Genomic DNA, 15,607 nt, shown 5'->3' on the forward strand with positions numbered 1-15,607 from the left:
CATAAAATAATAATACGTACTGGTGAATAATTTCGAGGGAAAAATTGTTCCGGGGCCGGGGATCGAACCCGGGACCCTTGGTTAAACGTACCAGTGCTCTACCAACTGAGCTACCCGGGAACTCTACCAGACACAGATCCAATTTTTCCCTCTATATCCACAGACCTCAAAATGGGCTGACAACCGTCAAGCAACCAACATTATTTTTATTTTATTTATTTATTTATTTAACCTGGTAGAGATAAGGCCATCAGGCCTTCTCTTCCCCTCTACCAGTATCCCTCGAAATTATTCAAATAAACTTTACAGGGAGTTACACCTGAAAGCTTGATTTGCATAATATACGTTACTGTTCGTTAACAGAAAACCACAATTTAAGTCACACAGAGCTAGTGTGCACTCAGTGTTGGTTGCGTCACGGTTGTCAGCCCACTTTGAGGTCTGTGGATATAGAGGGAAAAATTGGATCGATGTTGGGTAGAGTTCCCGGGTAGCTCAGTTGGTAGAGCGTTGGTACGTTTAACCAAGGGTCCCGAGTTCGATACCCGGCCCGGGAACAATTTTTCCCTTGAAATTATTCAAATCAACTTTACGGGAGTTATACCTGAAAGCTTGATTTGCAGAATACGTACTGGTATATACTTAAATTGTAATATCAAATAAAGACGATAAATGAAATATTAGTGTGAAGTGGCAATGCCAATTATTTAATTCAACCTACTCTAACAGTCTTTGACAGAGTTTTCCTTATTGAATGATTCCGTCTGTACCTTGTGGTGTATTGGTTAAGATAACGTGTTTGGAGATTATTCCATCGTGCATTATCTATATTGAAACCTTACGACGATAAAATTTTTAACGGATTATATTTTGTCTTTCGTTCATAAAGTCCCAAAAATTATTTAAAAATTCAGCAATTAAATTTACCGGTACGTAATCTTTTTATACCAATTTCACTTTAATTTATTTTACTTACCATTCCATCGTTAACATTTTTATAATAACATTATGCAATAATTCCAATTTGCAAAAAAAAAAAAAACAAAAAAACAAAACAAAAAAAAAAAAAACAAAAAGGCTGTGAATTTCATTAAAAAATTCAATTTTAGTTAGACTTTGTAAATTATTATTGAATTTGTTACTATTTTATTTAATTCGAACTTCTTAAATATTTTGTCCGTATTCCTGACATTAATTATTCATTACAGAGTAGAATACATAATGATAAAATAGTCGCATAAGTACTGGAAAGTACAGAGTGTCGGAAAGTATAACCACCTACTTAGTACTATATAAGTTGAGTATTCTTAGTACGCAATAAAATTGTCTATTTATTCTGTAGAATTATCGTTATACTTTATACATTTTTGTAGGTTCCTTTTATTATATTTATTTTATCAACAATAATCTCACTAGAGATTTTGATTTATCTAGAGAAACTCAAAATTCGAGTGGGATTTAATTGACTATTACACGATTATCTATACTAATAATAAATCTGTAGCCAAAATTTTTCTGGTAATTTTCGATTTTCCAAAAATAATTGGTGTTAACATATATAATTAACCATCCTGAAACCGAAAATCGCTTTTTTGAAATTTTTGTTTGTTTATATGTATGTCTGTCTGTCTGTCTGTCTGGATGTTTGTTACCTTTTCACGCGATAATGGCTGAACCGATTTATATGAAAATTGGAATATAAATTAAGTTCGTTGTATCTTAGATTTTAGGCTATATGGCATTCAAAATACTTTATTTAAAAGGGGGGTTATGAGGGGGCCTGAATTAATTAAATCGAAATATCTCGCTTATTGATTTTCATGAAAAATATTACATAACAAAAGTTTCTTTAAAAATAATTTCCGATAAGTTTTATTCCTTCAAAAATTTTGATAGGACTGATATTTAATGAGATAAATGAGTTTTAAAATTACAATAACGCCATCTAAGGCGCTGTACTGAAATAAAAACAAATGGCTTCGTCTATAAGGGGCCTTGGACAACAACAATCGAAAGCTATTAAATATAGCCTAAGAGAATGGACATAATTCTACAATGTTATTACAGTAACTTCTGAAACATATAGCAAGTAATATAAAGTATACATATTAAAACTAAATGATATGTCAATCTTCATTAAACTATGGTTGCATGTAATAACAATTAAGAAACATGTTAAAGGAATATATTGTCATTGCACCAAATGATTGCTCTCTGGACCAAAATGACTGCATTTTAATTATTTAAATACAATTTAAATTAAGTAACATATTAAACGATTTATCCTTCTATCAAACACGAATGTTCCCTGGATCAAACGTCCTCTTTTAATTATGTAATTACTTTATATTTATTTCTAACAGGTGCAGCGGAGCGCACGGGTACTGCTAGTAAGGAAATATATAAAGATTAAAAGAAGTAAAGTACTCTAATACAATAAAATATTGACTTACTTATTCTATTTCACTGACTTCACCAAAACATTTGAACGGAGCCGTCATTTTCAGTTGACTGTACGATAAACAAATGACGATCGCAAAGCATGTTTTATAGTACCGTAAAGAATTTGCAGTTTGAAATGTTGGCAAACAAAGAAACAAATGCTAGGTAAATGATAAAAACAAACTTGAGAAGTGATAAAATTGTAGCGATGAAAAGCCATCATTAGTTGAAACACGTCCTTTCTTACCGTTTTATTGGTCAAAAATACGAGTAGTATGACGTAATAGAAGTGTAATAGTCATCGTAATATCATGCTACTTTTTTTTGTTTCAGAAACGCCATGCTGCTCGACATAGATGTATTTTTTTTTTTTTCTTGAAGTTTTGTATCTAATAAGAAGTAAATGAAAGCATTATAAACTCTGTATGGAATCAGTTTACATTAAGTAGTTGTGTGCTTATTCTTTGTCACAATTGTTTAAGTGGTAACCGATGTTAATACACAGTAAAAATACTTAACCATGGGTTAAGTGGCAACTTTAACCGATGTTGATGCTCGTGACCATAATTTTTCAGCATATATGTTGCATATAATCTCCTAAACAGGAAAAGAAATCTGTTGCGCAATAGCCCAGGGAGGGTCAAGGCTTACCAGCTGATTGCTAGCCGCACGTCCACCTGCCTCAGCAGAGGTTAACCATCATCCGACCAATAGATGGGAATTTAGGGAAATAAGTATACTTAATTTTGAGTAATAGAAGTAATAAAAGATTCCTTCATGCAATGTAACATTTAAGTTATACAGTAGTATGATTATAAATCGCAGAATTCCGTTGTTTTCGTCTTGAGTATAATAGAATGTTGTTGACTTTCTAGGTAAGCGAACTGAAAAGCGACAAATTTGATTAGATCTGTAGAAGGCAAAGAAACGGTAGGCCTACTTGATTTTATCGTTTATCTTTAATATCTTATCTGAAGGCACCTAATTTTTGGCTGGCATATAAATGTTCTATTTGCCCAAAAATACATGCTAGCTCGATACACTGCTAATGGCTGGGAAAATGTTGCAAAGAAATTGCAATTGATAATGGTTTTCTTTATAATTTGTTAAAATAATTGCCTTATTCCTCAAACATTCTGTGTATTATGGCTTATGTCTCGGGTTATTACGCTGTTCAACTTGTGAGACTGTGCTCATAGATTAACAAATGAGGCGCGCTTTTGTGTACGGAAGCGTAAGTAAACACTTCAGCAACCGGATGCGTTAATTCCAGGAGGCCTGAAAATATCTGACGATCAGAATTCGACAACGGCTTCCTGAAGCGCATATGAGGAATTACGATTAAAGGGCGTGGCGGGTGTTCTCTCCAGGGAGCCACTGACCGGACTTTGATTTGATTGACTTCATTCTATCCCAATTTGTCAACACAGCCTTTAGTTTCAATGTAGCAGGAGTAGTAATGGTCTGTAGGCGGTAGCCCAGGTCGTAAAACATCCTTGTTCTTAACGAGATACTAGTTCACCGCTGTGGTTCGAGAGATAGTGTTTCTATAATATAGATCCAGCGTACTTTGGATCGATTCTCGTGAGAGAAATCGAAGTTTTCCTGCTTCCTGTATGGCAGTCATTTCCAATTGACCAACCTGTGACGTCGGAGCAAAACTAGAAGAGCACGTGAGGGAGGGAAATTTTTGTGTCTCCGCTATTTAACCCTTTGCAGCATAGTGGTTGTTCTGAAGAACCACCGTTGTCTTTCTTTCTAAATTGTATGGCACAGATATTCCACCAAGGGACCATCTCTCGAGTATACACAGGGGTGCCCTCTGGGTTTTGAAATTATGTGCAGAGTTAAAATGCTGAAAAAAATTGATCTAAGCTTTGTTTTCATGATATGAAAAACATAAAAAATTAATTTGTGCCGCAAAGGGTTAAACATCTCCATTCCTTCCACTGCGACAGGCCACCGGCGTGGCTCAGTCGGTTAAGGCGTTTGCTGCCGGTCTGAAGTTGCGCTCGGGCGCGGGTTCGATCCCCGCTTGGGCTGGTTACCTGATTGGGTTTTTTCTGAGGTTTTCCCCATGTACCTTCATGACTTAAAAAGGGCATACCTTTACCGCTATCTTCACCTCTAAGTCTACAGGGTGTAACAAAAAAGTATGTCAAAACTTTAGGGAAGTATTTCTCAAATATAGAGAATGAAAATATGTTATATAAACATGGGTCCGGAAATGCTTTATTTCCGTTTTAGAGCTCATTTTCTACAAATTCGCGTACATATCATGGGAAACACACAGGAACATATCACATGAAACTCTGCGTTACAAGAAGTGTTCAAAATGTTCTCATTAGCACGGATACATGCATAAACCTGCCGTCGCATTGCATTCCGAAGACGCTGATATATCCCTCAAGAATGTCGTATTGTTTCGCAGTCTTCCACAATACGGGCTCGAAGACTCTCTACATTTTGCACCGGAGATTCATAAACAAGAGCTTTCAAATGCTCCCATAAGTAAAAGTCTAGTGGGTTTAGGTCCGGAGAGCGTGGAGGCCAAGGAATTGGTCCACCTCTCCCTATCCGCCACGGAATCCTTCATTTAGCAACCGACGTAGTCAAGCAATGAAGTGAGTCGCACGACCTTTGTACGTACACTTGGTGCAAATGAAACTGGCCGGCTTCTTGAGCAGTTAAAATTTTCCAAGTCCCTTCGGGTAAGCGCGCAGTTCACTACCGTAAACCTCCGTGCGCCGCTTTAGTTAACTGCATAATACAAAGCGCTGATTTGGGCTACCTCCACAGCATGCTTCGAATCTCCGTAGAGAATGTTTTGTTCTGTCCCTCCTCTTATTTCTTACAACTCCTTTTAGTGTAATATAGTCATGTAATTTTGCTTATGTTACTTTATGTTACTTATACATAATTACAAAATTGGTGAAAATTTGTGGTTATAATTCCAGGAAATCAGGCTATATTTCGTCATCAGAATTATGGTTTTTCTTGTTGTTTACAATTACTACGTTTAGGCTCTGATGATCACGGATTTAGATTAGTATAATAATCATATTCCCTGTAGCACAACTTGCAAATAATTAATTATTGTCAATTATTTAACCGTCAACATATTTACTGAATGTTCCTTAGGCAATAGAGTGCAAAGCAGCAGGGATTAATAAAATAATTAACACAGCATTTTAATATTGTCAGTAAGGTCAATGACATTTATTCCTCGGAAAAAATCAATACTTTCGCGTCTGCGCACATCTCACAGTTTACGAGATATTGCACAAGGTCACTTCCGCTCCCCAGTCAGATAAGAATAATATGAATACTTATGAATAATTTCAAGTTAGAAATATGGTCGAGCATAAAAAGTCGTATAAAACTTGCCTCTAATGGTAATTAAGACGCTCGTATGAAAATTATGAAACTCGTTTGCGCTCGTTTCATAAACATACTCGCGTCTTAATTACTACAATTATAGGCTCGTTGCATAATGTACTATTATGATTTTAGTATAAATACATTTAATTACAAACATGTTTATGTGTCAGTAATCTAATAATCAGGGAACGGATTTATATGGACTAAAAATATATGAAATATGTAAATATATATGTAGTTATTTTTACCAAAATATGGAATTAAATATGGATTTTTACCAAAATATGGAATTAAATATGGACTTAAAATTATAAAAAAATGACTATGTACGTTAAATATTGGTACATTTTAATCAAACTAAACAAAAAATATAATGGACGTACCTTATCTTCCAATGTAGTTTCAACAAAACACAATTTTTATTGTCTGTTACCATAACAATAGGTTACAAACATTTCTTTCAAGTGCTGAAAAGTGAATCTTCTTCTATTGTCTCTGAGGATAGATTTATACTGACTAAAAGAGCGTTCGACGTCACAAGAAGTAACTGGTACATAATTCAATTTCACAATGTCTGCTGGGGATAAGTCCAAGTTAATCTTCACTGTTGATTCACCACTCATCACAGCAACAACCTTTTGTAGTTCTTCATATCCAGGGTTTTTTGAAAGTACAGTGTCCACCTTAGCTCTTACTGCATCTGCAACTTTACCTCTACCACGATTCAGTTGTTCCACAGTACTATTTATAATTTCAAAACTTTCAGATAGTGAAAGGTGCCTATTTTGGAGACTTTTGAGCGTTTTTATGATGCATGAAAATGTATGCTGAATGTGAGCTAAGTCATTCTTCACACTTATGTCACAGGTAACTGTTTTCGCAGTATCAATTGAGACTGCATCTTCAGAGTCCAATGCAAGGAGAACATTGTTAATAGAGTCTATATGTTCGGCATAATATTCAACTGCTTCTAGCCATGTACCCCATCTAGTTAAAATTGGCTTTGGTGGCAATGGAATTTCAGGGTACATTTCTTTCAACACGTTAACTCTACTGGGAGCTTTGAGAAATACTTTTTTCACTGATGAAATCAACAAATCTACTTTAGGGAAATTGTCTCTGACCACTTCTGCCACACGATGAAATGCATGCGCCACACAAGTAAAATGAGTCAATTTAGGATATACAACAGATAATGCTTGTCCAGCTTTGACCATATAAGGGGCAGCATCGCTAATAAAGAATAACACATTATCGTACATAATACCCTTTGGCCACAGGATACCCATAGCTTCGTTGAACAGTTTAACTATAGTTTTGTTATTGCACTTTTCTAGAACATCACAATGTAAAAGAATTCGTTCAGAATATTGTTCACTTAACAAACCGATAACTACATTACCAACAAGTCTACCTTCTTTGTCGGGAGTCTCATCAATGGAAACCCAAATTGAACTATCTTTAATTTCATCTCTTATCTTCTGTATTGTCTCATCGTAGATGGATGGAGCATACGTCTTCCTAAGTGTTGACTCATCCGGGATTGTATGTTGAGTATATTTTTCAAGGAATTCCCTGAAGACCTTATTCTTTAGTTTGTAGAGAGGAATATCAGCAGAGATGAGAGAACGGCACAGGTCGATGTTAAACTCAGATCTTACATTCGATGTTGTTGGTTGTGTTAAAAACAATTGTCTCTGCTTGGAATTTAGTTGTTTGTTGGCCTGATGTTTACTAGTTGTAATGTGTTGTTGCACCAGGAACTTTTGTGTAGCTGATACTGCACACTGACACAAATTACAAAATAATATTTTATTGTCAGTTGATAAACCATCTTCTTTAAATTCTGAAATGTAACTTGTTAGTTTTGATTTTAAATTGACTGAATGACGTACTTTTGGCATATTTACCGTCTTTATAGTATGATTTACAAAACTGAACCTATGTGTACTCTGACTGGCATTTAACTGTTGAGCTGCACAACTGAAGTCTGTTAAAAATTTTAAATTAAATTAATACAGTTTTGTAACTTACTTTCCCATTGTTGACAGGACTGCTAATTTTCAAATAACTCTGATGTTAAAGGGATTACTGAACATGTGTTTAAATCTCTATTGTTGAAATGTATTTTTAAAAGTTAATTGAATTTTGTTTTGTTTTATTGTTAAACCTAATATTAAATATAATATGGACTGTTTTATATGAAATATGGAAAATATATGGAAATTAACGAAAATATGTACTAAACTCTAAAATATGGAAAAATATGGAAAATAAAAGTAGGATTTTTCAACCCTACACATTGTGAAACATAAAGATAATGCAAAATATAAATTATATTAGCTTTATAAGTAAATATGTATTTACATATAAATCCTTTCCCTGCTAATAATTATGATGCAGGATTGAAGTAAATTGCAGAACAACGTAAGTCCTGAAGATAATTACATTTTTTACGACCCGAAGAAAAGTACAAAAGTATAAATTTTTATACTAAAACTATTTCTCTTACATATAAAAAATTATATCGTAACAATGTATGGCTCAGCAAGGCCAAAAACAGTTTTCTTTAAGTTTCTCAAAACTACTTCTAGGGACTTAAGTCGTTTTGCAAATTCACCATTAATTTGAAACACATTATTTTAAGCTGTGTCTTCAGTACTGTAGACACACAGGATAAGAAAATGGGAAACTATATCATTTATAGGCAAACACCGTGATTTTACTTTTGTTTCCTAGAAGTCGTATGAAACTTGCCTATAATGGTAATTAAGACGCTCGTATGAAAATTATGAAACTCGCTTGCGCTCGTTTCATAAACATACTCGCGTCTTAATTACTACCATTATAGGCTCGTTGCATAATGTACTATTACGATTTTAGTATAAATACATTTAGTTACAAACATGTTTATGTGTCAGTAATCTAATAATTATGATGCAGGATTGAAGTAAATTGCAGAACAACGTAAGTCCTGAAGATAATTACATTTTTTACGACCTGAAGAAAAGTACAAAAGTATAAATTTTTATACTAAAACTATTTCTCTTACATATAAAAAATTATATCGTAACAATGTATGGCTCAGCAAGGCCAAAAACCGTTTTCTTTAAGTTTCTCAAAACTACTTCTAGGGACTTAAGTCGTTTTGTGAATTCACATTCATTTGAAACACTTTATTTTGAGCTGTGTCTTCAGTACTGTAGACACACAGGATAAGAAAATGGGAAGCTATCATTTATAGGCAAACACCGTGACTTTACTTTTGTTTCCTAGAAGAATGTGATGTCACAGCACTTAGCTTATCGTGACTGATTACATATGGAAGTATGCTGAGATTTAAAATTGAGTACAGAAATAATATTGTGTAATGCCTAAAGACTAACGCAAACGATTATATTACGGGACTGTGTGTTTACCCGTGTAGTGGAAGTTAAAACATTAGAACTGCAGATAAAAGCGTTGTATTTTTAGCAAATGTTTGCGGAAATGTGCTTCTGAAAGTCATGTTAGAATGTTTACGGTTCATAAAGGAACGCATAGTACGGTGCCCGTGTACATAACGAGAACATTATCTCAGCATCTGACGACGGATGTACTAGAGGTATGATAATGAAGTGGACATGACGTCAGCAGTATGAGCGCTTGACAGTTTTCCAAATAATTAACTGAAAGTGCCTATATGACAGAGTTGTCAAATGTACCGTCGCGAGAGTAAAGGAGTATCAGTTATTTGCGCTCATACTTATTACATTTTTATAAAAGTGAAGCGAATAAAAATTATACGTGCTGTTTGCTGTATTGTCAGCAACTAGAACCGATGTTTATATTTTCTCATCCTACAGAACTGCAGTTTATATTTCTTGTGTATCCAGTTTTAAGTTGAATTAGACATTGGATGATTGATAAAGTGACTTATTTCCTCTATTCGAAAATCGATTTAATGTTACATATGTTCGGAAATGAGATTTGAAAAATTAAGTGATTCTATTTCTTTGCCTAGAAATAAAATTTGAAATAGGGATGTCTCTAATTTGATTATCTCTACGTAGGATCTAGCAAAAGTAGCAGGTTAAAAAATGCTTAAAATAATTGAAGATATCGTCTTTATGTCGATGGCTAAGAAATAATTCGTATCTGTAAATTTGCACGTGAATCAAAGAACTGTTTCCAAATTAATTTTTCTTAAAATAGACTAAGTTTATATATATTTGTTAAATGAATATAAGAGACAGATAGGAGAAAAGGTCAAAGAACAAGTAAGGCAAATAATTCAATATGATAATTTGTAGAGAATAAGTGAAATTGAAATCTTAGTGAATAGTAGTTAGAGGAAAAAGGGGGTTTGAAAGGCATATATAAATTTAGATATATTACGATTAATGATCAAATAGAGAATAGCAAACGAAATGTAGGAGAAATACTGAAAGGGTGATTGAACAAGTAATAATAAAAAAAGTACATAGTTTAATTGGTAGAAGTAGTGTAGACATGTACTGCAAATATGTGTTAATGTAAGTGTTAATGGTGGCACCGGATACAGAAATGTGAGGTACACCATTACATGTAAAGAAGTGCTGTGACCAAATATATCAAATATCAAATATCAAATATATATTTGTTGACGTATATTTTCTGCTTTGCAAGGTCTTCTACTGGAGGACAAAATATTAACTATCCAACCTTGTAATAATAATAATAATAATAATAATAATAATAATAATAATATAGTTAATGTATATAATAGTCATAGTGACGATACATCATATCACCTCTTAGCCATCGATATGCAAGAATAATTCGAAAAATTGCGTTAATTTCGACAGACGAAAGTGAAATTTGGAAAATGAACTATATTTCTGTTAGAAAGTAAACTTAAAGAATGAAGTGAGCTTTGTTAAACATTCAGTGAATTTTTCTTTTTGCCAGGAAGTAGAATTATAAAAATAGGGTAAACTAGTTAGTCTGTTCAGAAGTAGAATTTTGAGCTCGCAATTACAATTCTGTATCCGGGAATGAAACTTGGAAAATTAAATGGCCTAATTCCCGTATAGAAAAGTAAATAAGAAATTAATTATAACCTCTGAACGTAAAATTTTGAATTTGAAGTAAGTTAATTTATCTGTAAAATTAAAAAAAAAAAAAAAATGAAGTGAACCATTCGCTCTTCTCTTTCCAGCAGAATTATCTTAGCTTTATTAAAATAGATCAGTCCTTGTCTATCTGCATGTGTTTTTACAATATAGGTAAATTGCATAGACTTCACAATCTTTTAGATGGATTGGGCATGTGGAGAGAATGGCAGAAGATCGAATGCCTAAGCGCATTTATGTTTGATGATGACTCGACATCCTCCGAGTAGAGTTCCTCGATAATAATTGAATATAAGAGTTGAGACACAGGATCCAAACATGGCCTACCTTGTTGCATAATCCAGTAAGCACTTACAACGGCTTTGGTTCTAGTAAATACAAGTTAACAGGTTTTCCTTATTCTCCAGTGACAAACTAACTGTAATAATAGATTTTATGTATTATATATAATAAATTATATTATAAAATAATATAGTATACCACAAAATTATGTATCAAATTTGATTAATATCTTAATAGAATATACAGTATAAGTCTATGGTTTTACTTCCCACATGAGAATTGTTTTTTTTTTTAATTTTCATTGCTATAAAATTATTACATAATTTCAATTGTTGATGGGCTCAGAGACCATGCCATGTCTCATCTCTCATTTTAATGGAATGTTAGAATTTATATATTACGTATAATGAGGAATTTATTATTTCATTGACCCAATTTATTTTTGACTACATATGTTTACTTCGATTTATTAAGTGTATGTTAATGGAGGTCATGAATGGTTCCAGCCAATCAGAAGAATTATACTCATTGTCTCAACTTTTACATTCAATTATTATTATAGAGGAACTCTACTTGTATGTATGTATGTATTTATTTACACTGCAAGTGGGCAAGCACCCGGTGGCAGTGTCGAGCATGACGGGAAGGCGACTAAAAGGTAGACCACGTACCGTTGGAAGGACGGAGTCGAAACAGACTTGAGAATTTTGAATGTTAGAGGATGGAGGAACTCTGCATTAGACCGAGGGAAATGGAGGAGCGTCGTGAAGCAGAGTAAAGCTCACCCAGAACTGTAATGCTAGAAGAAGAAGAAGAAGAACTTATCTTTAAGAATCGTCTGAATTTGTTGCATTTCTTCAATACAAGGCCTGGCCAGTAGTCGCAATAATACGGTGATAATTCCAAGTTTCCTCCATGGTGACACTGACATATGGAAATAGCGATTTCAAAGCAGTGCGGCGACGAGGCAGAAAGAATCCTCTGTACCAGTTTCCACGCATGGACTGTCTTCAAGGAAATTGCCACAAGGCAGCATTCACACATGATGGCTGCTAATCCCAACACTACAGCCTTGTTTATGGACTATTTCCGAAAAAGATCTTAATCTCGTGTAATTGAGGTCTTTGGAACAAGGATGTTTTGTTATGTTCTGATACATCGGGGCTCAGAGCGTCACCATTAGTCCAGATGGGGGCACGAAACTTGCTAATGGATGCTAATGTATAAATTAATTGATTTCTAGATCCAGGCGATTTTCTGACTAATGTAATTCTGGTTTTTCTTTGTATAAAATATGAGTAAAACCTTGCTTAACATTACACCCTTAGGCTACAACGTACTGTACCGAAGTAGACTCAGGGTATAAATCGGTCGATTGTTGTATCACAACTGTCAGAAACCGTGGGTTATTCACGTAACCCTCACGTATCAGCCGAAAAACGACTAAAGGCTGGTTCACAATAAACCGGAAACGAGACTCGGAACGAAAACGAAAACGGTAAAATTGTTAAAATGTGTACATTTAAATGTGAGCATTCACAATTAACGAAAAGCTTGCCGGAGCCCGGGATCGGGAACGGAGAGTTGGCCAAGTTTCAACTTTGGCGTTCACGTTTCCGATCACAGCCCACTAGATTCATTCTATTGCCATCTAAAAGCTATTTTGTCGTCGTATATTTTGTAGAAAGGAGATCGTGACATAACCTATGCATTATTTTGTTCTATGCTGTGCGTCATGGAGCAAGTTTTATTTGATGAGATTCTAATTTTAAGTGTTGAGGAAAATTCTCACGTTTACGATAAGCGGCGCGCCTCGTGTAAAGATGAGAAAATCAAGGAGAATACGTGGCTTTCAATAGCTGCATCTTTGAACACCGATCGTAAGTGAATCATATTTTATTACTGTATTGGTTGTATTACACACTACATATTCATGCTTCAATTTAACAACAGACTGTTGTGTTCATTTTCGTTCTATTACAAATGCTTCTTTTCTAATTATTTTACGTTGTGGTAGACTTAAAATAGGTTGTGATAATAAAGATGCATGGGCATATTTATAGTACCGTACATAATGAAATGTTTCAGTTGAAATTTCGAAGTTGGTTAACCTGTGTTTATGTTGGCTGCCTTGTACTCATGAGAGAATGCCATTGGTCAGTTATACACAAATAACATCAGAATGCGTAATATCGACTTTACATATCGTTATTGACATGCATATCGATGCATAGCAGTCTACGTTCTCGGTTTATTGTGAATCAAAAATTTTCATATTTACGTCCTCTGCTTCTAGTTTTCATTCTGGTTCTCGTTCCCGGTTTATTGTGAACCAGCCTTAATACTGCTATGACGAAGCCTATCGAAAGTCAGTGGCAGCTGATTGACTGAGGCAAGTGAGGCCGGGCCTCAGTCACTTGGCTTAACAGAAATCAAATTTTGTGTTTTTTTATATATTGTATTAGTTATTTGAATGAAGCATATATCGCTGTAGAAGCATTTTAAAACTTTGTGATGTATATAGACCTGTTTTGCAGTAAAATTTACTCCTGAGGCCAGAATCGCTCATGCCGGGTCTGGTTGTGATGTATATAGACCTGTTTTGCAGTAAAATTTACTCCTGAGGCCAGAATCGCTCGTGCCGGGTCTGGTTGTGATGTATATAGACCTGTTTTGCAGTAAAATTTACTCCTGAGGCCAGAATCGCTCGTGCCGGGTCTGGTTGTGATGTATATAGACCTGTTTTGCAGTAAAATTTACTCCTGAGGCCAGAATCGCTCGTGCCGGGTCTGGTTGTGATGTATATAGACCTGTTTTGCAGTAAAATTTGTTCCCGAGGCCATAATCGTTCGTGCCTGGTCTGTCTTTTGAATTTCCTGTATTTTCGCGGGGTTTGAGCTTGCGCTTAAAACGTTGTAGCCGAGGCACAATTCGTCTGGCCTCGTGGTCTGGTCAGGTTTCACTCCTCTCATCCATGGGCCGGCCTCAAGGGTAGAGTGGGGTGGGAATAGCAATGGTGACTTGTCTTCCTAAATAGGTCATAAATAACACAAATTCCAGCTCTTTGGCAGGCAGAGACCCACACTATTCCCTCCCCTTATGTCTCAGTTTATGACTTAAGCGAGGGTGTTGTACTATTGTAATTCGTAGTACAGTAGTGAATCTGGGCCAATGTTGTTATGTGTTTCGGGAAAATATAAACAGAAACAAATGCGAGAAATAATGCTGGTGCAGTTAATTCATTGTTAAAGTGTCCTTTTTTCAAGAAGAAATAATATTGAAAGAAAGGAAGTTTTAAATAAAGAGAGAGACTACCGAGATACCTACGACATCGCTGACAATTTTTCTGACAGATAATCTTAAAACTCGAGTTTCTATTGCATCCTGGTATGGGCAACATAAATGGTTAAGTGGTAATGTGGTGTAAAATAAACTTCTCTGTTGGCCTTGTTCGTTGCTGTCAAGGGAAAAAAATAAAAAGAACAGAAAGGAGGGGATTTTCAACACATAATATGGGATGCTTCATCACACTGAAACAATCACTGAAACTCACAGCATAACAGCTTATTTGGTGAGTGACATTATTTTTCATCAATAGTAGGCTAATAATAATAAACTAATAATAATAATAATAATAATAATAATAATAATAATAATAATAATAATAATAATAATACAGTAATCATGATATTAATAATATAACAATAATTAATATCATAAATAAACATTTCCTATCGGAGGCACTTAAACTAGTTGCATCTGGCCTCACCGAGGATTTCGATCACCGGCCGCTACTGTCGAAAGTATAAAACAAATTCAACATTGCATCTATAGCAGTATGGACAGTAATGCATGGTACACAGTTTCAAGCATAGTAATACAGGGTGGACCAATGAAACGGGAGATTTTTGGATAGTGAAATAAAACTTAAGATACTGTATTAAATTAACTTTTATTATAGCCTATGAAAATATAAAATATAGTAATACCACGTGCATGTAACCATTACTTCTTGAAAATGACATTATTCAAATCCCCTCCACCAACGTGTATATATTCTTGTATTCGCCCTTTTAAGCTTCTCATTACACTTTGCAACATTTTGACTGTGATGTTTGAAGTTTCCTCACGAATTGCTGTCTTTTGTTGTTTGCTTATACCATACTTTTTAGATATCATAAAATGAAATCACGAATCCAATTTTTCGGGAAGATTTATAATAATTATATCAGTAATTATAAGAATTTGCAAAATTAATTACCTAAAAAAATTGTTTAATAAAGGAAAATATTTCACAAAATTCTAGAATTGTTTTAATATTATGAAACTTAGCAAAATCGAATAACTTAAAAAATTGTACATCTTGATTACACAACTTTTAACACTGTATCACTTCGGAATATGTATGA

The 15,607-nt window shown here is 34.4% G+C and overlaps 1 protein-coding gene across 13 annotated transcripts in view; it reads left to right on the forward strand.

Annotated features, from left to right (window-relative positions):
• Piezo (piezo type mechanosensitive ion channel component) overlaps positions 1–15,607 on the forward strand; it is a 303,168-nt gene that overhangs the window by 17,188 nt on the left and 270,373 nt on the right. The window lies entirely within an intron of this gene.

This window comes from Periplaneta americana, chromosome 12 (assembly GCF_040183065.1).
Source record: "Periplaneta americana isolate PAMFEO1 chromosome 12, P.americana_PAMFEO1_priV1, whole genome shotgun sequence".
NCBI lineage: Eukaryota > Metazoa > Arthropoda > Insecta > Blattodea > Blattidae > Periplaneta > Periplaneta americana.